This window comes from Pezoporus wallicus, unplaced genomic scaffold (assembly GCF_028554395.1).
Source record: "Pezoporus wallicus isolate ANWC-B61680 ecotype Strahan unplaced genomic scaffold, APGP_CSIRO_Pwel_v1 contig_13838, whole genome shotgun sequence".
Classification (NCBI taxonomy): Eukaryota; Metazoa; Chordata; class Aves; order Psittaciformes; family Psittacidae; genus Pezoporus; species Pezoporus wallicus.
Window position 1 is genome coordinate 220324 of NW_026640113.1, and position 26724 is coordinate 247047.

General features: G+C 50.3%; 1 protein-coding gene across 6 annotated transcripts in view; it reads left to right on the top strand.

Moving 5' to 3' along the window:
• The first annotated feature begins 427 nt into the window (after positions 1 to 427).
• The window catches only part of GDPD5 (glycerophosphodiester phosphodiesterase domain containing 5), a 163211-nt gene continuing 136914 nt past the window's right edge, over positions 428 to 26724 (top strand). Inside the window, exon 1 of one of the 6 annotated variants that reach the window (XM_057417395.1) lies at positions 428 to 508. The gene's annotated coding sequence lies outside the window, so the exon portion shown is untranslated. Of the gene's footprint in view, positions 509 to 2869; positions 2964 to 3284; positions 3367 to 26724 lie in introns of those variants that run through there. The other 5 variants (XM_057417396.1, XM_057417394.1, XM_057417398.1 and 2 more) reach the window with 5 other exon arrangements.

Consider the following 26724-nt stretch of genomic DNA (forward strand, 5'->3'; position numbering starts at 1 on the left):
CCCACGACTTTCCCAGCCCTTCAGGGCTCCCAGAGCCCAGCTTTGGGGCATCACCCCCATGTAGCTCAGTTACCCCCTTGGCAGCGATGCCCCAACCTTTCCCTTACCAGTGTAACCCCCAGACCCGAACCCTTGCGGCTTTGCTTGCTTGCAGGGACACCCCAGGACACACGGGCTCCTCTTTGGGTGCCTCCTGCTTCCCTTCCTCCTCCTCCTCCTCCTCCTCCTCCTCTTCCTCCTGCCGCCGGCTCTCCGGGGCGGAGCCGCCCTCCCGAGCCCCCGCCCCGCACCGCGGAGCGGGCGGCAGAGCCGAGCCGAGCCGGGCTGCGGGGGACGGGGACCCGGACACGGTGGTGCCAGCTCCCTTCGCTGTCCCTATCGCACCCCTGCCACCGGGGGAGGAAGGGGGTGGTGGTGGTGGTGGTGGGGGGGAGCAGCAGGGGTGTCCCCCTCCGCCCCGATCCCATCCCGGGGCTTAGCGACCTGGAGGCTTTCCCAGCGGCGGCAGGTAAAGGGTTGGACCGGTTGGAAGGGGAGGAAGGGGTGGCCCTTAGCATCCTGCATCCCCCCTGTCCCCGCGGTGGGGTGGTGGTGGTGGTGGTGGGGTGATGCTGAGCCGGGGCTTGTGTGTATTGTGATATTCCGGGTTTGACCCCCAAAAGGTGCTCTGTTGTCCGAAAAGGTGATTCTTTACCCCAAAAGGTGGTTCTTTGCGCTCTGTGCCCCCCCCCCCCAAAAAGGCGCTCCCCACCCTCATGGGTGGCACCCCTAACAGGGAGCATCCCAAGCAAAGTTATGGTGTGGTGGGATGCTGCTGTGTGATGGGGGATATGAGTGGGCACCCACCCTAAGGTCAGGTCTCAGGGTACTCCCTTGGGGCTCCAGGACCCCCCAAGTTGCCAGGGTATGGATCCAGCCACCCCCTTTCTCCCCATTAAACCCTGCTTGGGTTACAGGTAATGCTTCATTTTTATACATGGCTTTCAAAAGAATGGCATCTGCAGTGTCCCACAGCCCCAGGGCTTTCCACTGGGATTGTCCAGCGCTGTAAAACCCTGAGACAGCAAAATCCCAAAGGAATTTATTGTTCCTTGCCCCGCTGTGTGAGCACCCTGTGCCTATCCAGCACCCAAACTCCCCTCGCACGCTCTGAGGATGCGTTAGGGATGTCCTGGATGGCTCTTAGGGACAAAGCCCCATGTTAAGGCCCCCTATTTCTTCCCAGCCCTGAGCAGAGAAGGTGAATATAAAGGGTATTATTTTGTCTGGATGCTTGGCAAAGGAATTGCTTGGAAAAAGGAATCATTCAGGAAAAAGAGGGGGGGGGGGGGGAAAGAATCAATCTCATTGCTGCTTTATAGAAGCTCTCTCCCAAGTCCTGTCTATTCAGTGCTTGGAAAACTGGGCTTGGAGGAGTTGCAGTGGAAATGTGAGCCTTTCCTCTGGAAAAGGTCTGGTGTAGCAATTCCTGATGTTGGAAGCTGTGAAATTTCACCCCTGGCGAGATGGAAACGGGGGCTCTTCAGCCAGGCTGAAAACCTGCCTTTGTCAAACTCCCCATGTACCGGGTGTTTAGGGTTGGGTCTGTGTTATTGCTGCTCATCGTGCTGGCTTACGGGTTGTTTTGGGGCTGGGAAGGGATTACGGGTAGATAATCGGCACGGTGGTGACGGTGCTGCATGTGAAACGAAGCAAATATTGAGTTATGGTTCTCTTTGTCCCTCTACGAAGGGAAATGAGTGTTTGCTCAGTAAGCCCTGTGGGTTTTCCTCTGTTAGAAAGTTAGGCTCTGTGTGGAGAACGTTAAACCCTATTGCGCTGCTCGGATGCTGTGTTCTCATTGGGGTGCTCCCAGCAGCCAGGACATTTCGACTCGTGTATTAGGGAGCAAAGTTATTCCTAAAGAGCTTTTTTAGGGGTCGGAATCGCACAGTGGGGCGGGATAAATGCCTTTTGCCTTTGTTCCTCCATACATATTGCCAGCTTGCACTTGGCAGGTGTGGCTGGGGAAAAGCTGAACTAAATGGATTTCCTGCCTTGCATTTTGCCTGTGTTCACCAGTCATGATTGCTACGGGAAGTGGTCCATTAATACATTATACAGCCTTCATCCACCTGAAGCAGTGATGCATCCTGAATCCTTAATCCTGCTGTTTTAACCTCTTTTCCTCCATCATGACGTCTTCACACCAGTATCCCAGCACTGTTTAGCTCCGGAATATCTCTCTTTGCTTTAGAAGGTGTCAAATATAAGCTCTGCTTTAAGGCAGAGTTAATGTTAGAGTGGGTGTCTCTGTCAAGCTGTACTTTCTCTATCAAATAAGCGTGTTCCTCTCTTCCCTGGGATGAATCCCGTGCTTGAATGCGAAGCATGCCAACGAGCAGCGCCAATGAAACGAGTTCTGCTTGGATCCATCTATTTGGTGTCAAGTCGTAGGTTCAGCGGCTGCTGGCTTGGAATTAATGATAAGGGGGCTTGGTTTTGCAAGGCAACAAATTGCTTTTATGAAGCAGGGAGATTATAACAAGATACTGAGCCGGTTGCGGAGGCCAGGGACTATTTGTTGTAGTTTTATCCATGAGCTGCCATGGGAATTCGATCCTGCATTAAAACTGCTGTAGTTTTTCATGCTGCTCAATGCCCATATCAGTATATTTAGGGTTTTGTTGTGTGTTTTCTTAAGGCGTGGGTGACAGTAACTCAGTTGCAAATGGTCTCCCAGGTTGAGCTGAAGATGCTGGTAGCAGATGGCTCCTTCACCCTGTTGTTTGCTACGAGGCACTTTGATGCTCACAGGTGGTGGAAGTTAGAGCTGGGTCCCCTTTTAACAGCCACACCTGCAGGGAAGATTGTCCTTTAACTCACTCTGGAAGGCTTCCTGAGGGTGATGATGAAAGGATGTGGTTGTACCTTTGAAATCCTCATGGCATTGCTGCTGTAGAGCTATGGGCTGGTGTGGGAAGGTGCGGTTATCACTGATATTAAGGGTGTTGTGGTTGGGTGAAGATGGGTGCTTAGGGCTCCTCCTGAGAGCAGCTTTCCTACAAACATGGGGTGTAGGAACTTGCTTTCCCTGGAGGCTGGTTTGGAGCTCCTTTCTCTTGGGAAGGTGCATCCAGAAAGGCTATTGCCCTATCCACAACCCCTTTAATGGGATGCTTTGCACCTTCTTGATATTGAGATGAAGGAATGGGATCCACCTGGGAGCCGCTTGGCTGTGGCCATAAAGAGGCTTTGGTAGGCTGCAGCAGCTGGCAATTAAGCTGTAAGGAGACCAAGTGGTGGTTGCTCACTCTTGTGCAGAACGGAGCTAAGTCCTTTTGGTGTGAGGAGGCTGCTTTGGGCTCTGCTGGTGCCGGCTGTGGGGTGAGTGATGTTCTGGCTTACAACAAACCGTTTGCTCTGGGCTGTTTGTTGCTCCTCAGTAATCGTTGTATGGAGCTGGTGTGAGGCTGAGCAGCTCCTTCTGCTCAGGAGAGGGCAGTGTCACACCAACGAGCTGCTTCCTTACCCACGCTGGAATACATGGAGGGGAAAAGCTTTGCCCACCCAGGGGTCCAAGAGGGTCTTGTAAGGGTGCAATGTTAGTGTGTATGTGAGACCCAGGCACCTCAGTCCTTCTCCATCCCTCCTCAAGCCAAATATTCCTCTTCCAGCTCTTCTCCCTGATGGTTCTCCCTTACCCTGAGTACGCTACTGGTGTTTAACAGACCTTGGTAGGGATACTGTAAGAGTGATGCTGGGAAAAGGGATTTAAAAGGCTGTTTATAGCAGTTGCTTTTGCCTGCCAGCCCCTCTATAAACAGTGATTAGATACAGCTACTTTAATGCATGCCTTGACTTTCCAAGTCTATGAAGAAGCTGAGCGCTGGTGGTTTTGCCTTGGCTGCTTCTCCCTCTTTAGCTCACCACTGCGTCCTCCTCACTTCCTCCCAAAATACCCCCAGATAGTGGCAGGCTGCTGCCTGTGTGTTGGTTAAATAGCTCGTCGTTGCTCAATAACCTCAGAGAAAAGCCTTGGTTTTATAGGGAATGAAACAGTTGGGGAAGCTTTCTGCCAAGGAGTGGTTTCAAGGTCCAGAGTGCTCCCCTGAAGGGTATTGAGTGCAAACAGGACCCTCTTGGGGTGCTAGAGGGGAGTTCTTCCATGCTCATGTCTATCTCCATGCATCGTGTGTTGTCACATACTGAATCCGTTGCGCATCATGATTCAGCTCTGCCTCTCTTGCTCGCTTCATCTTTGGGCAGATTCAGCTTTCTAAAACTATGGGGTTTGGTGGGTATTCCTTGCACTGATTTATTGGGATTTGTGGCTGCTGGTCCAGGTGTTGCTGATGTGGGCTGTTATTTCCTTCCCGCTGGATAAAGGGTGGGATGGGGATAGGAGGGAGGCAAAAAGCCCCTTTCTTTGGGTGATGCACAAATCTGGGCTCCCACATCTGTGCTGCTGGCAGCTGATCTCTGTCTTGGAAATAGCTTGTCCTGATTTTACTGTAATTCCTTAGTCATGACAGAACTGAATCCTCCTGTTCCCGAACCACTGCGTCTCTGGCTGCTTGGGAGCCAGCTTTTGGGTCCAGGCTGCTGGATCCCAGAGTACTTGGAGGTGATGGGCTGCAAGTTTCTGCTGCTGTTGGCTGGGAAGGCTCAGAAAGATGTGTTTCACTTTCAGATTTACCATGTGGCACCGTGCTAAAGCAGCTTTTATCTTGCGCTTTTCCCCCTTCAAGCAAGCTTGCCTTTAATTTTTAATCTTTATTTTCTTTATATCTTGCCATTTTTTCTTAAAACTCTGCTGTAACTTGTACAACCTCTTTATAAATGTCTGATCCCCACACTTTTGCCTCCCTTCCCCCCTTTCTGAGCTGAAATGAAACTTCTCCCTCCCTCAGCCTGAGGTTAGATGCAGTTTTGGGCTCCTATTTACACAGCTTGCTCAGGGGAAGCATCTCGCATCTGACTTAAATAGCACAAGGTGAAGATCAGCATTTCCTTTAGTAGGTATTTTGGGTGTAGCATTTAAAAGGATGTAATGGACTGGCTGTACCCTTCAATGTCCAAGTGTTGTTCTGAGCCACTCTAATAGATTATATCTTGGGCCACTTAACCTCCTATTGATGAATCTCTTGAGTTGACAGTCCCCTCATCATAAATCAGATTGCCCGAGTCTAAAATCAAGTCAATGGGCCTGTTGCCTACTGCAGAATTGCAGCAAAGCAGATAAAATAGATTACATTTTCAGGCGTGGAGATGGCTACAGCACTGTGGATGCCGGTTGGGAGTTGGTACCCAAAGGTGATAGGGTGATGCACTGAGGGCTCTATGAGGGTGTTGGGAGGAAGGTGTAATCCTGGAGCAGCTCAGTGAAGAGCACGGGGAGGATTTGAGGCTTGTGCCTAGGATTCCTTCTTGAATCCTGTGCTCAGCTCTGGGTCCTTCACTCCAAGAGAGACATTGAGGTGCTGGAGCAGGGCCAGAGAAGGGCAGCGGAGCTGGTGCAGGGCCTGGAGCCAAAGTGTGATGGGGAAGGGCTGAGGGACCTGGGGGGTTCAGTGTGGAGAAGAGAAGGCTCAGGGGGGACCTGATGGCTGCCTACAAGTGCCTGAGAGGAGGATGGAGCCAGGAGGGGCTGGGCTCTGCTCCCAAGGAACAAGGGATGGGACAAGAGGAACCGGCCTCAAGCTGCACCAGGGTAGGTTTAGATGGAGCTGAGGTCTGGGAGCTTCCCAGGTCACAGTAACTGGAGGTTCTACTGGTGCCTAAACCCTGTCTCTGAGAGGGATGGGGAGGGTTGAGGCTTGTTTACAGGAACTTACCATGGTGGTGAGGTCACTCTTGGGTATTTGGGTGGATTTAGCATGTTTGCTTTTTATTTAAGAGGTAATTAATGCTTTCCTTGGGATTCAAATGCTTCCTGCATGCCTCAGCTGCTGATGTAGGAGGGAGTCATCCAACCCTTTGACCTTTCTTGGAGACAAAAAAGGCCTTTTGGAGAAGAGGTCTATGCACAAACCCAGCCTCTCTTCCTTGCCCCACTACTCCCTTGTAGGAAGAAGCCCCATAAAGAAGTTCCTTGAGGCTGTGATCTCTTACAGGCAGTGGCCTGATACAGCAGTGATTGTTTGCAGGTGGTGTGGGCATTTCGGTGTCAATCTACCCACTAATTATCCATGGATCTTGTCAATGAGGCTTTTAAATGCCAGTTAAACCTATTGCAGATGGAAAGGGAGCAAACAGGCAGTGATTGCGGCTTGGGCTGGGTGTCCAGGCAGGAATCCAGCTGAGTGATTCGCTCCATTTCTCTTTATCTCTTTGGGTTATGATTTTTCCATCTGTGGCTATTGCTTGAGCGTAGAGATTCGCACTGTAATAACGGCTAAGCAGGCTTTGTAATCCGCGGCTGGTTTTGGAGCCCTGGAATCCATCAAGCCAAGAGGTAAGGTGAGACCTGTGGCTTCTCAAAAGGTCTATTTTTAGCCGTGTTCCTGTTCACATGCAAATGATGTTTATCATGAAGGACTGCTCTGCACTTCATACCCTGAACTTGGGAGCTGTTTTCCAGCTTTCACACAGATGGCAATGTCTAGATATCCTTGTCTCATCTTTCCCTATGCTCCCAAGCTGAGTCCTGCGAGCTCCTGAACCACTTGCAACCACGTGTTGCATTTGATGCTCTCTAAGTATATAGTGGTGGGTGGCTCTTATCTTAGGGGTGGGTTACCCCACTTCTTGAGCATTAGCCTCAAGAGTTGCTGGTGCCTGAGAGCCTGCAAGCTCCTTGTAGTTCTTGTCTCCTGTTTCTGCTCCTGCCTGAAACTTGGAAGCAGAATGGGTGTTAAAGAAGCAACTAAACTCATTTAGCTCCAAGTTAATCACTGGAACGCAGAGTGCTTGCGGCCCTCATTAAAAGCCTAATTTAAAGCAGAAGGTTGAGAGCTGGGCTGGAGATAGTTTCCCTTATCACAAGTGTTTCCTAATCTGTCTCCTTTGCATAAGGATTCTGTGTGTGTGTGGATCTCCAGCCTCTTGCTGTCAGAGGGCTGTGTGTTAAAGGAATGTGGTGTATCTGTGGGGAAGACAGCTGTATATGTTAAAACATTATTGTGATGGGAATAGGTGGGCTCTGGTGTCTCTTGTGCTATCAGGAAAGCCCTTTTGCTTCGCAAGGTCATGCTGCTGCGTGGATGCTTGTTGCTGAAAAACTGTGTGGGTTCTCCTTATACAGCTTTGCTTTGCAAAGGGAAACAAAGCTGCTTGTGGGTTTATAGCAACAGAGATGCTGTCCCTGAGAACCCGGGCAGGAGCGATGCTGCTGAAGGCCATTGGGGAAGAAATGTCCTTCCTTGAGTTGGTACCCAGGCGCGTAGCAGCCCTGCAGTGTGCTCTGATTTGAGCTCTGCTCCTGAGCTTGCATGGGGTATGGGAATTAAGATGGGTAGTGAGGAGCTTAAAACTTACCCTGTGGTTTGCTAGGCCTCTAGGGCTGGAAGGGAGGCTCTGGATGCAAGAGGGTCTTGGTGCAAACCATTCCAGAAAGCACCTCTGGGGAGGGTGGGCATCTCTCCCGCTGTCACAGGAGCAGCGTGAAGGCAGGGACCTGATGCTGTTAGTGTGTTCGACACCTCTAACTTGGAACCTTTAAACCCCAAACTGAGTAGTCCACCCAGAGCACCTTGTTTTAGTGACTGGGGTTTAGCATCCACCGACCCCTTTCTTGTGCTTTGCTTAAGGCAGAAGCATGTAACTGAAGCAGCTGGAAGCTGTGAGCATTGTCTGAAGCGAGATTGCAGAATCAGAGTGGTTTGTGTTGGAAGGGAGCTTAAAGCTCATCCAGTTCCAACCCCTGCCACGGTTTAAGCTATTCCCCTTGTCCCAAGCCCTTCTCCAGCTTTCCTGCAGCCCCTTTAGGCACTGGAGCTGCTCTACGGCCTCCCCTTAAGGAATCTTCTCTCTCCAGTCCTTAAATCCAAGCTTCTTGTGTAACAGTCTGACTGTAGCGTGTGCTGTATCGGACCCATGAGGCATCACTCTGCTCTCTTGGCTTCTCCCCCAAGCTCAGGCAAAACATTGGCTTTTTTCCCTATTTCCATGAACTTTGTATCGTGGCTGCGTGTTCCCTGGAGGGACGCATCAGGCTGACCCACTGAAGGTCTGGAGTCGGCTCCGCTCCTGGCGCAGTTTATGGGCTGGATGTACGGCTGTCCTTGTCTAGGGGCCGTGGAGGGTACATGGGGTGATGAACAGGGAGCCCCTGAGGTCACAAGCTTGGTCAAATGGGGTCAGAAGATGACGTGCCCGCTTGTGTTTGTGTGCCTTCCCTCCCCAGGCATTACGTGCTTCTCCCTATCTCTGCTGATATTTGCAGCCGTGATAAGGGAGGTTCAGAGCGCACAAGTGTGCTCTGCTGCAGATAAAACCGACTGTGTGCAAGAGCTGTTCCAGCTGGGAGCTCATCAGCACCATTGAAACCATCAGAAAGCCGGAGAGATAGGGGTGGTTTGGGTCCTTCAGCGCGGAAACATCCAGCAGGGAACGGTGCTGGAAGTGCCGCTGCTCCGTAAGTCCCTCTCAAATGGGCTTTTCATAAAGGAAATGGGCAATTTGGGGGTTGTGAACCGGTCGAGCAAGTGCCTGAAATGCTTCTGTGCTGTATGAGTGTGCGTGTAATGAGCTGGGGATGGTAGCTGGTCTCAGCGTGGCTTGAAATGGAGGGGTCTGCCTTCTTGCATCTCTCCAGGTTGCTCTTGGCTTGGAGAAAGGGTTCTTAGAGCTTCTATGTAGCTATTGAACACCAGGGCAGGGAGGACAGTTCTCATTGATGCTCTTTTAGGGCACTGGCTTTTGGAAGGATGGCAAAACCATGGGTTGAAAGGGGTAAAGGGCGCAGTGGTATAGATCTGGGCCAGGAATTGTCTTAATTTGGATGGGTGTGATTCCCAGGAGCTCCCGTGTGTTACCTGAATGCACAGAGATGAATGGGGGGGATCCTCCAGTCCGAGTGTGGGCATGTCTTGTCCCCCTCAAACTGGGGCAGCTGACTCCATGCTTATGCAGACATCTCCATCCTCTTGGGATCTGCAACAAGGAGCCTTCTCCAGAGGATGGATGCCCACAGCTTCTCTCTGAAAGTGTGACCAGGGTTCGTTGTGCTGAACTCCCCAGGAGAGAGATGTGGTGATACCTGCTTCACAGGAGGGTGGTGGGATCAGAAACTGCCTTTCCTTTTGGCATGAGGAAATGAATCTCCATGGAATGGAATCTTCACCCTCTATAAAGCTCCTTCCCCATAAGGGATGCAGTGTGGAGGTTGAAACCAGGCAGCCAATAAGAAGTCAAGGGACCTGGAAAGGGAACCTGTTTCTTTGGCTGCTCCCACTAGGAAGTGGAGCCAGGATGGGAAGGGACATTCCTTGCTTGCTTCCTTGTGGTTATTCATGACTCCTGCCAGAAACGTGCAGAAAGTCATGGGAAAAGAGGCTCAAACCTGATGTTCATCTGCTTTGGTCATGGCAGGAAGGTCCTTTGAGGTTGCTGCCTTCTTGCATGAGTGCCCCCTCTGCTGTGAGCACAGGACAAATTGATCCTCATTCTTGCCATGTGTATTAGGCCAAGTGATGGCCTGGCAGGTGATGGACGAGGAAGGAGCCGGGACTTGGCGAGAGGGATGCTTGTATAGCACGATATATAGCAGAAACATGTCCACCCTCTGCAAAGCCATGCTCGAGGGTTTAGTCTGGTTGAACCAGGGTTGGCACGAGGAACATCAGCCCTGGTTGTGCTGCAGATAGGCTGAGCCGTTGAAAGAGATGGCTTTGGACAAGAGTGGGAGCAAACACCCATTGCTGTTACAGTGCTGCTGTACACAAGGTCACTGTGACCGTCTGGCTCCCAAACTGGGCAGTTGGGCTCACTCTTTGAGCAAACAATTGCTGCTGCTCAGCCGTGTAATCAGCTAATAGGATTAAACACAGCATCCAGTGCTCCGAGCTTGGCTTTGTGATAGCAACCTCATCCAAAGAAGCCAGAGCTAAAGTAAGTGGAAATGGGACTTCCTGGGGTTATCCAATTGCAGTACTTCATGTAGCAAAGCCATCTGGCTCCTACCAGAGTTGATACCCTAATCATTATACCTGAATTCACTCAATGTTGTGAAGCTGGGGAGAAGGAGCATCTCTTGGTACTGATTATGGCTCAAACACGTTGTGCTTGAGGCAGTGTCTCCTGGGAAGCTTCTCTTGGTTAAATACTGCAGTTGGGAAACACAGACCAGCCTTTTGCACTGAGAGAATGTGATTGCAGTGATTTCAAACCCTCTTTTTACCTCGAGAGCTGTTATCGGGATCCCTGACCCGTTTCATACTACTTATAAGAAGTTCTCTGCTTCAAGTTGGAAGTGAAATACAACCATGGTGGGGCCTGGGGTTAGATCTGGGAGGAATGAAAACGAAGCGAGTGCTAGTAGGAGGAGGCAGCAAGAACAGCTTAAATCCTGTTCCATGTGTGCCATCCCCCCTTTAACCCTTCAGTCTCTGGCATCAGCTCTGGACCTCGTGCTCGTTTAATTGCTGATGCGGGGTTGTTTTTCCAACCCTTTGTTAGGCACCAGAAGATGATTGTTTATGAAGGCAAGAGGGACATGTGGGAGGGAGGAAAACTGCTCCAAGTGCTTGGTCAAGCTGAATGTTGCATCCGCCGTGTACATGTCCCAGCCACTGCTGCCTTCTGGCTGCTTTTGCCTGGCCACCTAAATCTTACTGGTAGGGGTAAGCCAAGGGGAATGGCTTGAACCTGCCCGAGGGGAGACTGAGCTGAGCTCTTAGGCAGAAGCTCTTCCCTGGGAGGGTGCTGAGGCGCTGGCACAGGGTGCCCAGAGAAGCTGTGGCTGCCCCATCCCTGGCAGTGTTCAAGGGCAGGTTGGACACAGGGGCTTGGAGCAAGCTGCTCCAGTGGAAGGGGTCCCTGCCCGTGGCAGGGGTTGGAGCTGGATGATCCTAAGGCCCCTTCAACCCAAACCATTCCACGATTACTGCTCTGTTTCAGCATTGCCTGAAGCTGATGAGATGTTCTGCAGCCAAACTGGCATTTTTTCCTGACAGACCCCGTAGTTCGGGCCCCATAGTTCGGGCCCCATAGTTTGTTTGGACCAGGAAGGTATGAGACAAACACTGCCTAAACCACTTGTGGCTGCCAGCTCTCCTGAGCCAGCTTTTGGACAGGGGTGTGAATAAAACCCTGTTGTGTCTCATGCACCATCAGGTTTAATGCTTGTTACATGGCAGAGCTGTGGAGAGAAATCATTGGGCCGAGGCAATGTAGCTGGTGTTAAAAGAATAAATACAGCTGCAGATGGCTGAGCTTGGAGATAAATCAGGCTGTGGCTGCTTGAGTGGATCTGCAGGGATTGCCGAGGTGTCTGGGTTCCCCAAGGGCTCATTGTTACTTGGGATGTTTGGGAATTTGGTCCCAGTGCTGATCCCTGAGAACACCACTTATGACTGGCCACCAACTGCTTTCCATTAACCCATGCTGACTGGGCCTGGGGTGCTTATCGAGTACTTGGAATCCTAGAACAGTTGGGGTTGGAAAGGACCTCAAGATCATCCCGTTCCAACCCCCCTGCCATGGGCAGGGACACCTCACACTAAACCATGGCACCCAAGGCTCTGTCCAACCTGGCCTTGAACACTGCCAGGGATGGAGCATTCACAACCTCCTGGGCAACCCATTCCAGTGCCTCAGCACCCTCACAGGAAAGAACTTCTTCCTTAGATCCAATCTGAACTTCCCCTGTTTCAGTTTGAACCCATCACCCCTTGTCCTGTCACTCCAGTCCCTAATGAAGAGTCCCTCCCCAGCATCCTTGCAGCCCCCTTCACACACACTGGAAGCTGCTCTGAGGTCTCCACACAGCTTCTCTTCTCCAGGCTCAACAGCCCCAATGTTCTCATCCTGGCTCCATACAGGAGCTGCTCCAGCCCCTGAGCATCCTTGTGGCCTCCTCTGGACTTGTTCCAACAGCTCCATGTCCTTCTTATGTCGAGGACCCCAGCACTGCACACAGTGCTGCAAGTGGGGGCTTATGAGAGCAGAGCAGAGGGGCAGGATCACCTCCTTCAGCCATCATTAAGCTGTAGACAGTCAAAGCCCTCTCTAACACACAGGGGTACCCCACCACCTCTCTTTCCTTGCCTGTCCCTTCTGATGGGTTCATAGCAATCCACAGCTGCATTTCAGTAAACTCAACTTTTCCGGTGCCTGCTCTATTGTGTGGGAATCTAACTCCAATGACAAGTTCCCAGTCCTTTTAGCAGGTCAACTGATGGGAAGGCAACAGCCCCTCCTGCAGAGCAGAGCTGCAGCTCACTGTTGGCAGCCTTTCAGATGTGGGTGCCTTTCTGGTTGCAGACACATGGCACTCAACCACAGAGCATCCTCTTTGTTGGGGTGAGATGTCTAAACCAAGTATCTGTACCACTGAGCTTGTGATGAAGCTGAGATGTAAAGCCTTGTCTTGCAATCCCTGTCCCCAAATACACTCTGCAGGTATGCTTTCTTCTTCCATTAAGCACAAATGTTCTCCAGGAGCTGACATGGAGAGCTTGGGGGGTGGTTGAAAGACCCTATAGAAGGATCTGGGTGGCCTTTGTGGGGATGGAGGCGACTTGATGGAGGTTCATCTTTGGTGATGGGCTGGAATGGGTAGGCGGCAGTGCTTGCAATGGAGGTGGTGAGGCATGCCTGGGAGGTGGGAAGTGCTGTAGGCTGAGATCAGAGAATCAACTAGGTGGGAAAAGGCCTTTATGATCATCGAACCCAACCATTACAGTGAGAGAGGGACTGGGAAATGCTGTGTAGGAACTTTCGCCTGGCTCCATCATTTTAGTGCATAGTTTTTGTTCCACTGTGATGGTAACCTCGGTGTAATGTCACTGTTTCACACGAGCAGCTGTACAGTTCTGATAGAAAGAATGGAATATGTGGGATGTGACAAGAAAAGGGAATCTGCAATGGGTTTTTTCTCCTTCTCTTTTTCTTTCTAATGGTTTTTCTCCAGTGCAACAGACAAATAATGAGCACTTGATTGGTGATTCACAGCCACCCCAGTGATGGATGGTAACTGGATACCATAAATACCTTCAGCTTTGGACAGAACCTGCCCAAAATAGCTGGGAGCTCTGAGGGTGCTCCTACTTGGCAAAGGGCTCTGCTCACTTTATCCTGATCGTGGCAGTGGGATGAGGTCACGGAGCATCTTTGGAGTCAGTAGGGTGCAAAGGTGGTAATGGGAAAACCTTGCTGCTGCTGCCACAGTGACACAGGGACTGTTTCACCTCCTTGTGGGATGCTCATGGTTTGCGGCTGCAACCCATTACCCCAGGCTTTGCATTCCAAGTGCTTTTTGATACGCAGGGATTGGACTGGGAATGTAACAGAGGTCTTCAACCCCAGCAGCTCCTTTCAAAAGTGGCTTGTGATGATTTCGAGGCATCTATCCCAGTAACATCAGCTGGGGCGGGAGTAAGTTCCCAGTCGTATGGGTCTGATTACAGGACTTGAGCTATCTTTAGCTGCTTTTCCCCTTGAGAAGCATTTGCACATGGTGTAGAAGTGTCTGGCAGCTGAACCTGTCTCGGTTTCACCCCCACCAGCCTGGCGTAAAGAGACTCTGTGGGTTGCTCCGTGAGTAATACGGAAGGAGGGCAGCAGGGAATGTGTTGGCTCCTTGCGTGCGATATGGAAATGGCACTTTCCCATGTGGAGGTGGGAATCCGTGGGGGATGTCACTGCATGGGCGGATCTTAAGGTTGATGCTAAACTGTAAAGCATCGTGTTCATGGTGCTTATTCACACACGTTCCCGGTGGAGGTGGGAGCAGCCCGCGGGTTGCTGTGAATGGTATGACTTGGTTTCTCCCGGTACTGCTGGCGGAAGAGTGGTTTTCAGACTAAACACGGGTCGTTTTAGGACAGCTCCTGAGCTGTGATGGGGTAAAACACAGGACAAAGGGAGAACGGGTTCAATCAGGAGAGAGTTTGAGGCAGTTCTGTGCCCTCACCTTGACCCATTGCTACTGACCTGAAGGGGCTGCGAACCTGGTGAGTAACCCCATAGCATAACACACAGTGCTGTAAAATACAATGTGATGCTGATGGGTAGGATGAGAATGGGAGGTGAGGGGGTGCTGAGGGAATATTCAAAGTCCTCAAAGTACTTGGTCCCTCTGGAGCAAAAGAGGTGAAGAAAGTAAATCTTCTCTAAGATGCTATTTTCCAAGGGTCTCCTTGTTCAGGGATGGATGTGCTGGCACACGGGACGTTAGTGGGATTTCTCTGCTGTGAGATATGGGGAACTTTGTTACTCAGACTTGTGGTTTTCTGGCAATAGAAGAGCTTGCATTGCTGATACCGCAGCCCTTTTATGGGAAAGGCGGGGGTGATGGGCACAAGTTACTGCTGGGGAGATTCCCAATGGACACAAGGGGGAAATGTTTCCTATTAAGAATAACCAGGCACTGGAATAATCTCCCCATGGAAGTGGTGACTCCCCATCATTGGACTCTGTTTAGATTGGGCTGGACAGCGTGCTGGGACGTCCAGTCTGGGTCATGCTTTGCATGGAAAGGTTGGAGCAGATGATCCTTGAGGTCTGTTCCGACCTGGGTTTCCATGATTCTGTCCCTGTATCCTGGGTCTGATGCTGCACAGCTCACAGGCTAAAGCCAGTTGATGGGACAGTGGTTACCTAAATGGGGTGGCTGCTGAAAACATGGTTACAAATGTCAGTGGTTATTCTGGCTTGGAAGAATCAAGTGTCCAACACAACTTCCCATGCAGTGTTTGCCTGGTTGAGTGGGGCTGAGGAAGATGCTGGTGACCATTCCAGTCTTAGTGACACTGTTCCTGCCCATTGGCTGTAATGGGAGCAGCATCAAACTGCATCCAAGCTGTCACTCAGCACAATCACTCTGCAGTCAGTCACTGGCCTCCTGGTGCTACTTTTGGCAGTGGGGTAACTTGGCTCCACAGCCTTTGTTCAGCACAAGCAGATTTGTCACCCAGGAGCTTAATCACTCGTAATTACAGTGTTGAATATCACATTTCTGATTTCCTGCAGGCCTGCTTGCTTCATGTTTGGCTTTCCATCCTCCTCCAGCTCACTAATGCAGCCTCTCTTCCTTAAGACTACTGATAGTGCTCTAGTCTTTCTAATAGCACTTCTTTTTGGGTGAAAGGATCAATGCTGCTGTGGCTTTTGCTCTCCCACCCTGGATATTAGTTGTGGATGGTTGAATTGCCCTCTTTATTCCAGATGTTTGACTCTTACTTAGTGATGAGACCCTTAGTGACACGGGTTAGTGACGGACCTGGCAGTGCTGGGGTAATGGTTGGACTTAATGATCTTAAAGGTCTTTTCCAACCTGATTGCTTCTATGGTGCTGTGGATCACATTGGACTTGCTGCATGGGTCTGAGCACCTAAATAGCACAAGGATATTGCCTTGCACCCAGCTCAGAATAACCCTGAGCAAATCCAGGCACTGACTTTGGCATCACTCGCCTCCCTGCTCGTGGTGTGGGAGAGCTGTGCTGCAAAGGCAGAGCAGCAGAGTCACAGGTACTGAGCAGAGCGACCTCAGAGGAGTCTTTATCCGAGTGGAAGCAGATGGAGTTTGACTTAGTTTTAATGATGAGACTGGAATAACTCAGTTCCACAGCAGAGGAAGTGGAAATGTCCAGCGCTGCCATGAGCAGGAATTGAGCTCAGAGGAGAGCCATGCCTGGCACGTACCTTGACTACTTCCACACTTGAGATGCTTGGCCATGAGAAAGCTGCACATGTCATGCACTGCCTAGGCATCCATTGGGGAATGTGCTAAGCAGGGCATTATAAAGCATCTTAATGAACGTCTGCCTGGTGACAGATCCCATAGCTGAAGGCTTCCCTTGGAGAAGGGATGTCGCAGCTAGGGTATGAGTGAGGATCTAAAGGATAAGAGCCTTAAGAGGTCCCCTCTTCCCATGTCACTTGCTTGCTATTCATGCACAGCACTTGGCCAGTTGTCTCTTTGGGATTGGGTTTATTTCATGTGGTCTCTTTGTCCTTTCAATTCCTGCAGAGTTTGGGCATTCTGCTCACCATGTATTTTGGACAGGGGGGTTCTGAAGTGCTCACACAGTCACTACTGGCTCTATTTAGCCCCTTTGTACCACTTCCCCCCATAATTTCCAGTCTCTCCCCTTCTTTTCTGTGCTTGATGAATGAAGTTTGTTTTGCAGAAGGGTCAGAGCTTGGCTCTTCAGAGCACCATTGCATCCAGGGCATCCAGCAGTCACTTGGACTCCAGTGGTCTTCAGAGGTCTCAGCTTTATGCCTGGGTGAAGGATCACAGTGCTTTGGGTCATGGTTAGTGGCAATCCATCCATTTGATTGTATTGTGGCCAGAAAGCTGCCTGTTGCTATTTAATCACAAAACACCAGGTTGGAAAGGACCTTGAGGATCATCTGTTCCAACCTCTCCAGGCACAGCATGACCCAGACTGGATGCCCAGCACCCTGTGCAGCCCAGTCTCAACAGTGTCCAACGCTGGGGAGTCACCACTTCCCTGGGGAGATTATTCCAATGGCTGCTTGCTCTCATTGGGAGGCATTTTCCTCTTGTGTCCATTGGGAATCTCCCCAGGAGTAACTTGTGCCCATCACCCCTTGGCTTTCCCATGGGACTCCTCGTCCAAAGGGAGTCTCCATCATCTTCGTAGTCATCATCCCTGGCAGTGTTCAAGGCCAGGTTGGACACAGGGGCTTGGAGCAAGCTGCTCTAGTGGAAGGGGTCCCTGCCCGTGGCAGGGGTTGGAGCTGGATGGGCTTTAAGCTTCTTTCCAACACAAACCCTTCTGTGACTCTATGAAATAAAGGCATGACTTGAAGATTGCTACCACATGTGGCTGGATCTTAATAGCCCCTTAATATGTTGCAACTATTAACTAGTATTAAACCCAGGTCTCCTGCATCAGCAAGTGTGGGCCTCTCCCAAGCCATAATTAATGTTTAACCCCAGTAATCCTGCTAATGTTTGCCTTTTGCCTTAGAGGAAGGAAATGTGATCCTAATCTTTAGATCAAATGGCATCTGTGCTTCCACTGACTGAAGTAAAACTGTAATGTGCTTAATGAAGCCTAGGAAGATGTTTGTGATAATGGGCAGAAAAGATCTGCCTTTATAGAACTTTTGCCTCCCAAAGTTGTTGTAAGAGTTCCTGTTATGCTTTATAATTTTTTTGTCATCCTTTGAGCTTTCAGAAGAGAAAATACCCATGGAAAGCAGATGTCAGGGTTCAATTCATAGAATCATAGGATGGTTTGGGTTGGAAAGGACCTTAAGATCATCCAGTTCCAACCCCCTGCCATGGGCAGGGACACCTCACACTAAACCATGGCACCCAAGGCTCTGTCCAACCTGGCCTTGAACACTGCCAGGGATGGAGCATTCACAACCTCCCTGGGCAACCCATTCCAGTGCCTCAGCACCCTCACAGGAAAGAATTTCCTCCTTAGATCCAATCTAAACTTCCCCTGTTTCAGTTTGACCCCATCACCCCTTGTCCTATCACTGCAGTCCCTGATGAAGAGTCCCTCTCCAGCATCCTTGCAGCCCCCTTCACACCCTGGAAGCTGCTCTGAGGTCTCCACGCAGCTTCTCTTCTCCAGGCTCAACAGCCCCAGTGTTCTCAGCCTGGCTCCATAAAGGAGCTTCTTCCCTTAGTGTTTGGGTTCAAAGTGTTCCCTTCATACCAGTCTCTGGCTCTGTGGGAGATGGCAATGAAAAACTGCAGGTCAAAGAAGCGGAGAGTATTTTGTCTTTCCTTTTCAAACCTCGGTTGTCAGCCTCTATAACCCCAGACCTCGGCAGTGTTTGCTTGCATGGGAAGCTGGTTGCTATAACGGGATCCTTAAATACCTCTAGGAATCACCCTGGTCACACAACTCTAACTTGGAGCAGCGGCTGTTGGAGAGCAGCTTCTGGGGCAGCTCTGTTGCTCCTGGGTTTGGGTTATGTGTGTGCTGCAGGAATAGCTTTTAAATGCAAGTGTCTGTTGGTAACTAGGGTGGAGGTAACTGGATGCTGGAGAGGGACTTTTCATTGGGGACTGTAGTGATGGGACAAGGGGTGATGGGTTCAAACTGAAACAGGGGAGGTTTAGGTTGGATATAAAGAGTTCTTTACTCTGAGGGTGCTGAGGCGCTGGCACAGGGTGCCCAGAGAAGCTGTGGCTGCCCCATCCCTGGCAGGTTTTAAAACCTTGATGTTTTTTCCAACCTTGTTGATTGTGATTTGCACTGGCAAGATACGGGGTGAAACGAGGGGTTACCTAGGTGAAGAAGGTGGTAACGTGGCTGATACCTGGCTGCAGGACCCCGAAGACCAAAGGGAATATGATTGTTTCCTAGCAGGCTTTTGCACTCCCACGTTTGGGCTGAAGTCTTGGAGAGCTACAGAAAACAAGAGGAAGGATTTTTATCTTCATTTAGAGACAAGGTGATTTAGGTTCAGTTACAGAACATCTTTGCATTGGTAGTGATGTGCTGGGTCACGGCTATGGGGCCTCGGCAACACTCCAGGTTTGGAGAGCCACTTGGACAAGCCTTATGCATGACTGACAGATTAATCCCCTACAAAGAGGTGGGTGACATCTCCATGGTCTCCCCAGCACGGTGCTTCAGATGCATCCCTCTCCTTGATGCTGTCAGGACAGCTTGGATAAGTCCACCCATCTGGTGACTGCTGGCACCTTCTGCAGGGGAGATGGAGTCAGATGATCCTTAACATCCAACCTAAAGCATTCTGTGACATCTCATGTCCAGAGTGCCTATAGGAACCTGTGAGAAGATATCATTGAGGAAGGACCTCTTATTGCTTCTGTAGCATTGAAACGCACGGGGATATTTGTAGGGAAAAGCTTAAAGATAATGGGGCATGTGAATGGTAACAGCTTCCTTTGGGAAGAGGTGTAAAGATGTAATGTGTCTAGCACTAAAATAGGGGATGGAGAAGGGTGCTTTGAGGCTTTTGAACCATTTGAGATCATTTAAAGTCCAAGCACACAAGTGCTTTGCCTCTGCCAGCCACCATGGGCTTTAACCATCCGTTAAAGGTTGCCCTGAACTGTGATTTGAGAGGGATTAGGAATGATCCAGCCTTGTGAAGCTGTGCATTCCTGGTTGGTGGGGCAGGACAGGGCAGAGAGCTGAGATCCAACAGTGGGTTATTACACTGTTAGTAGAATCATAGAATAGTTTGGGTTGGAAGGGACCTTCAAAGCTCATCCAGTTCCAACCCCCTGCAATGAGCAGGGACACTGTCAACTAAATCAGGTTGTCCCAGAGCCATATGAATGTCTCTAGAGATGGAGCATCCGCCACCTCTCTGGGCAACCAGTGCCAGTGTCTTACCGGTAGTAAAAGGCAGGGTTGCTTAGGTGGGATTAGCACTAAATGCTGTGCACAGAAGGCTGCTTTGAGGTTTCAGATGCTTTGAACTTACATTTGAAGGAGAAGGTGTGGTAATGTCTTTGCTGAGTGTCAGTAAGAAAAGGAGCCCCAAACGTTACGGTTATGGCGTGGTTGTTATGTGCTAATAGGATTTAATTTCTGCAAAGCTTTTGATGCGAGGGGAAGAAAAAGTACCTCAAAGGGCCCACAGGTATTTTGGGAAAGGCTTAAGTGGAATGAAATTCAGTTGTGATTATGTTACAGCAGGGAGTTAACTGAGCTGGAGCAATGAGCTTTACTATTGCTAAATAGGATGTGCACAGCCCCGTTTTTCCTGCCGGTGTAGATATCCTTGGGGTCTTCCATGCTGGGAAGAGGGAGATCCCAATGAAATGGGGAATCATACAATCATAGAATAGTTAGGGTCGGAAGGGATCTTCAAATCATCTAGTTCCAGCCCCATGGAATGGCAAGGAATGCGTTGGGTGTGCAGGTTTCCCCACTGCAGCTCCTGAAAAGCTTGTGGGTATCCTGCTACCCCACATTGGGTTTGGATTCATGACCCAGCAATGAGCTGCTGCGTCTTGCTCCTGTTCCCTCACACCACCAGGGCTCTTGGGAGCTATTGAGCAATGGAGAAAAAGCATGACCCCGTTGTCCTGCGGCCTGTTTTGCTGCGGGAGGTGGAATAAAGAGCCAGGTTCAAATTGGAGGGGAAGGGGAGCGGGGAAGGTTTCCTTCCTGGGGAAAAGGGCTGGGAATACAGCTTGGGAAAAATCAAAGCGGCTTCTCTTCCCTCCTGGCTCAGAGCCGGGGGGGGGGGGTGATGTCAAGGTGGAGCTGAGCCTTCCCAAAGCCTGTGTTGTGGGGCTTTTCCTCCTTTATTTGAGGGTTGGGGGATTAATGTGTGTGCTTTTCTGTTCAATCTCTCAAACAATGCTGCTTCCTCTTCCTTGGAGCAATTGTTCCCTGTGTGCCTGACTTCCTTCCTTCCCCTTCCTCTCCATCGTGGGAAGCGCTCTCCTGATGATGAATGGGCTCAGCTTTAGTCTCTGGTTTACTTTCCTTTGTCCTGCTCAGGTCCCTCTTTATCATTGTATAATTGCTGTCTGGATCCTCATCGCAGGGTCCACAAAAACAGATGCAGGAGTGAATGCTCCATCCCTGGCAGTGCTTAAGGCCAGGCTGGACAGTCTTGGGCAACGTGGTCAAGTGTGAAGCATCCCTGCCCATAGCAAACCTCTACTTCTGAAGTATATCGATTCCATAAACCATCTGCTGTAGCAAAACCTAGTAGAATTGCCTTGAATACTGTTGATAAGAAAGATATGGAGCTGTTGGAGCGAGTCTAGAGGAGGCCATAGAGATGCTGCGAGGGCTGGAGCAGCTCTGCTCTGGAGCCAGGCTGAGAGAGCTGGGCTGGGTGAGCCTGGAGAAGAGAAGGCTCCTGAAGGGGAGACCTGAGAGCAGCTCCAGTGCCTAAAGGGGCTGCAGGAAAGCTGGAGAGGGGCTTGGGACAAGGGCCTGTAGGGCCAGGCCAAGGGGAATGGCTTGAACCTGCCTGAGGGGAGACTGAGCTGAGCTCTTAGGCAGAAGCTCTTCCCTGTGAGGGTGCTGAGGTGCTGGCACAGGGTGCCCAGAGAAGCTGTGGCTGCCCCATCCCTGGCAGTGTTCAAGGCCAGGTTGGACACAGGGGCTTGGAGTGTGAGGTGTCCATGGCATGGGTTGGAACTGGGTAAGCTTTAAGGTCCCTTCCATCACAAACCATTCTGTGGGGTACTTTTATGGAGAGAGGTGAACTTAAATCCTTTCAGTTGCAGCTTGTATGCAATGGAATGATGTATTTGTGTATTAAAGACTTCGGGATGGTGTTGATCTGTCTTTTTGCATGCACGCTTTGGAGCTCGATGTTGACCTCGTGCAATTGATGGCTTGCTTTGTGTTCTCATTCATCAGTTTGCAGAGCAGCAGCAAAACGCTGCAGCTACAAGGCCCGTTTGGTGCAAAAACCACCACCTCTAGTAAATGAGAGCCTTGGGGTTGGAATTCATAAGGAAGAAGCAAGTGGAAAGTGAGAGCACATCTTTACTTCCCTGCTGAAAATCACTAGTGCAGGGGAGGAGAGGGTGTTGTCTCCCTGGAGTGCAAAGCTGATGAGCATCTGAAAGCCTTCCCCTTGACAGAGCTGGAGATGAAGTTATCTGGTGGGATGGGTGAGTATTCCACTGCAGGTGGTTTAGTCCAGCCCTGCTGCAGCAGCTCATCATCATGGGACTGGTTAGTGCCATAGCTGTGGTTTTGGAGAAGGGTTTCTCTTGGAAACCTCAGATTTATGCGTTGATTTGAACTGGGGGTTCCTGCGGTGGAGGTTTGCACTGCTGGATGCTCTATGGGAATGTGGTCCTTTAAGGAAAATACCTCATGCACTAATGTGGAGGATGAGGCCAGTTCTTCTGGAAGTTGTTAGGATCTGGCTTGGATCCTACAGCAGATCTCAGTGTTATAACACGTGGTGAGGACTGTGATAGAGCTGTAACAAATAATCAGCCACATCTGTGAACTTAATCACCAGCTTCTGCTTCCAGTACAGTCCAGAGGGTGAGTCTGGGATGCAGTTACCACTGCAAAGCTCCTACTTTGACAAGGAATGTGCAATTCCTATTTTCTGCCTTCAGTGGTGTTACTAATGGCTTGGTTGAATTGTTTCTAGATGGCTTTGGTCTCATGGATGCCCTGCCAAAGCCAATGCAGCTAATGAAAAGTGGGGAGCAGTGGGGTGACTACTAATGAAGAGCCATCAAAACCCAACCGTGGCAGAGCAGTGGTGTGGTGTATATACATTTAACTCTGTATTTGTGGAGTCATCAGTTCTAGTATTTCTAAAGGAATTTTGGGGTTTGATTTAAAATGGTTCTCTTTAACCTCCTTTCTTCACACATTAAAAGGCTGGGGGGGGGGGGACTAGAAATGCCAAGGCACTAACCAAGGCATTGGGCAGTCCAGGTAAGGTGGAACCTCACCTAAACATGACTAATTTAATATCTTTAGAGAAGCAGATGAAAGCTTATAGGGGTGTAAATATGTTGTCTGGCCCTAATGTGACTTTCTACATGAGTAGAGGACAAGAGACTGGACTTGCCCAGGCCATAAAGATGAGTGTAAAGACTCCTGAATGAACTGTAGTAGTTTCCCATCCCTGATCATGTTCTTTCTCATGCCCCAGGTTGTGGCCAAGCTCACTCCCAAGCACCCTGGATTTTGGGAATGGTGAGGAGATTTTGCTTGTGGGAGATAACAATGGATGGATGCTGCATGGGGCAGGCTGTAGGGAGGCGAGAGTGTCTCTAAGTCTTTCTGGGCCCATGGGAGTGGAAATTACATCCCAACACGTGTTTTGCCCCCAAAATATTGGGTTAAATTTATGTTGTAGAAGTACTACAGACTAAATCCAACGCTTGCTCTGGCCAAGGTGTTTCTTACGGTCTTATTTCTCCTTTGGGTGCTTGCCTAACTGGCCAAGGGTACCATGAGGTGCAGGTGACCTCCCTCCTACATGCATAGGAATTGAGGTTGTTGTGTCATAAAGAATTCGAACCAATGCACATTCTCCCTCTGACTTTTCCTGTGAGCTGTTAATGAGGCATCTGGTTTTGTTCCTATTTATTTAAAGAATAAAGGGGAAAGAAAGACCTTTTTGTGCCCTTCTCAAAGCACGTGGGGATTAGCAATTGCAAGTAATCCTCTGAAACGATTATTGACTGGGAATTGCTTGGAAATGATGCTCTCTGCTGACTTGACAGATAGGCCCCTGAAACAGTGCAGCCTAAGCTGTACCTAAGGATCTGTCCTTGCCATGTCACAGTCACTGCGAGGCTTTACCTGCATCTGCAGTGGTCGAAAGCCAGATGTATTTTTAGACAGTATTTAAATAGACATTGTCAGAGCTGTTTAGTGCTGTCTCATGGGGACAAGAGTGGTTGCACAGAGGACTTTGCTGTTGTACTGAGAGCTCATTTGGGCAGTGTGGGAAGCACAGAGGGGATGCTGATGCGATGGGAACTGGGACTCTGGTGGCGGCAGCACCTAAAATGCTAATCTTGATGGTGCTGAGCAAAGCTGTTTGGTTCCCTATCACTGCTTTTAATTAAATAAAGAGCATGGAGCTGTTGGAGTGGGGCCAGAGGGGGCCATGGAGCTGCTGCGAGGGCTGGAGCAGCTCTGCTCTGGAGCCAGGCTGAGAGAGCTGGGCTGGGGCAGCCTGGAGAAGAGAAGGCTCCTGAAGGGGAGACCTGAGAGCAGCTCCAGTGCCTGAAGGGGCTGCAGGAAAGCTGGAGAGGGGCTTGGGACAAGGGCCTGTAGGGCCAGGCCAAGGGGAATGGCTTGAACCTGCCTGAGGGGAGACTGAGCTGAGCTCTTAGGCAGAAGCTCTTCCCTGGGAGGGTGCTGAGGCGCTGGCACAGGGTGCCCAGAGAAGCTGTGGCTGCCCCATCCCTGGCAGTGTTCAAGGCCAGGTTGGACACAGGGGCTTGGAGCAAGCTGCTCCAGTGGAAGGGGTCCCTGCCCGTGGCAGGGGTTGGAGCTGGAGGAGCTTTAAGGTCCCTTCCAACCCAAACCAGGCTGGGATTGTGTGATTCTATGAAATGCATGGTGAGGATCTCTGCAGGTGCTTGGTTCTGAGCTAGAGAACCTCACTGGTTCTTGCATTGACCTGGTGCTGGCCAAGCTGGAGTGTCTGGGGCTCAAGGCGCCCTTGTTTGACTTCCTCTTGGAGGTGGGCTGAGATCTCCCTCCCCTTAGGAGGTGATTACATGGTGTTTATGGCATCCCTTGCTGGAGGTGGATGGGAGAAGCCCTATAGGGATCACCTTGGGCTCTCTTCTAAGTCAGTGTCCAAGACAAGCTCCTGTGTCATCTGCAGCGGTGCTTGGATCCCTGGAGCCTGGTTTGAGTCAGCAGTGCTCCATGGGTACAGCTGTGGTAGTGGTGTTGTTCCAAAGTGCTGAGCCACTTCCTTCCTTCCTTCCCAGCTCCTCAAAAGAAAACAAGGCAGTTGATGTAGGTTCCAGATACGCTGCTGACTCTGCATGAGTCGTTTGCTCTTCTCCTGTGTCCTTTCCTTGTTCCTTAGCTTGTCCCTGGAATTTTGGCCCTAGGGAAGGTCCTTTTGGAAAGCCTTCAGCGCAAAGCGGATCCAGGGGCCTAGGAAAGAGCAGAGGAACAGAGTCAATGCGTCATGCCAATATCAGATACACATTTCCAGCCTCCACGCTTGTTGCTTGGATACCTCTTGCAGTAGTTGGATAAAACTTATATTCCTGTTTAAATACAGCTGGTTTATTTATTGATTACAACAGGTCTTGGTGGAATTTGCTCTTAAAAGTATCTCCCTTGAAAGTCTATGAACTTGGTGTCCCCTTGTTGTGTTTTAAACCCAGCTGGAAACTCAGACACCCCAGTATCCTATCGTAGACTCATTTAGGTTGGAAAAGCCCATTGAGATCTATGGTAAGGAGTTTTGCAGGTGAGTTGTTTGGTGATGATCACTCCGTGTTGGTGGAACCATATTGTAAAGAGCCCTGGAGGCTTTTTACCTCCTTGGGTGAGCTTTGCACTGCTACATCTGTGTTTTGGTCCCCAGAGGGACCATGTGCAAAAGCACCAGCCATAGATTTGTGCTGCCATGGATGCAGCTGTGGATGAGCTTTGTGTCATGGCATGGAATCATAGAATGGTTTGAGTTGGAAAGGACCTTAAGACCATCAAGTTGCAAGCCCCTGCCATGGACAGGGACCCCTTCCACTAGAGCAGCTTGCTCCAAGCCCCTGTGTCCAACCTGGCCTTGAACACTGCTAGGGATGGGGCAGCCACAGCTTCTCTGGGCACCCTGTGCCAGCACCTCAGCACCCTCACAGTAAGAACTTCTGCCTTATATCTAACCTGACCCCCTCTCGTTAAAGTTTGAACCCATAAACCCACGTCCCTTAGGATAGGGACTGTGTATGGCGTGGATGCGGTTGGTGCGTGCTGCTGCCGCAAGCCTGGCTTCAGCTCCCGTTCAGCCTGACCTTGCTTGTCTGAATCACCCCATTTAATCCCTTTACTTATTCAAATCGGTGTCAACAGCCAGTGTCTGAGCAGAGATTAGCAGCGGATGAACGAGTCTGCCTGCAAAAACATGTGGGAGAAAATGAGAGGCTTTCCAGAGCTAAAACTTACCCCCAAGTTCTTGCTTTGAGCTTTGTGTCTGTACCAGCTACTGAGGAGAGCTGCCTCAAGGGATATCTAATAGAAGGACTCCTTCATCCCTAAGTAAATCACTTGGGTTCACTGCTGGCCCTTCATGCTGGGGCAGACTGGGTGCCTTTGAGGTGACAGCTATGGGGTGGCCGGGCTGTGTGTGCTGCTCCTGCTGATCCATGCTAATGCTCTGTTTGTAGAGTCGAGCCTGGCTTGCTAATAATAGGCAGCTTTGTGGGAGATAAGCACCACACCGACCTTATCAGTGCCCATCGCCTTTGGCCTGAGGGGTGCTTGCGTTCAGCTTGTGTTTCAGCCCCTATGTGGAATGAGGAGGGGAAATAAAGGTTTTAAACGACAGGAGGAACATTTGGAAGGGAAGGGCTGCTTAAGGATGCTTAAGGGTGGGTATGGCACAGCTGGAAGCACCACTGAAACGCCATGGTGGCTTGTGCTGGCCCAAGTCCTGCCCCCCTTGGGACTTTCTCACCCCTTTGGGATAGATGATGGTGATGTGACATGTTCTTGATTCTCTGCATCACATTGGGACCTCAGTGAAGAAATGAATCTCTGCTTTGGGGCTGTGTTGGCCAAAATGGATGGTAACAAACCCCCTTGTCTTTTAGGTTGCTCTGCATCAGAGGCTGCACTGTAGAGTCCTGTTCATTTTAAGCAGAAACAAGCTGCTGGTCCTGTGTGTTCTTCTGCATTAATCCCTGTGGGATGAGGGGTTCCTGTGTTGCCCAGATGAATGGGTAGAGGGACAGAAACTGTTTTGTTGTGCAGAATGACATGATTTAGCCTCTATACTACACACTAAACACTGATGCTTGTAAGCACCATGCGTAGGCAGCTCTTTGCCCCCTTTGTGGGGAAGAGCTGATGCTCAGCATCCAACACTATGTATTTAAAAGGGAATAGCCAAATGAAAGGCTGGTGTTGACTTCTCATTAACACCAGCTCTCTGCACCTGAGTCATCTGCTCTCCTAAGTGCCTCCAG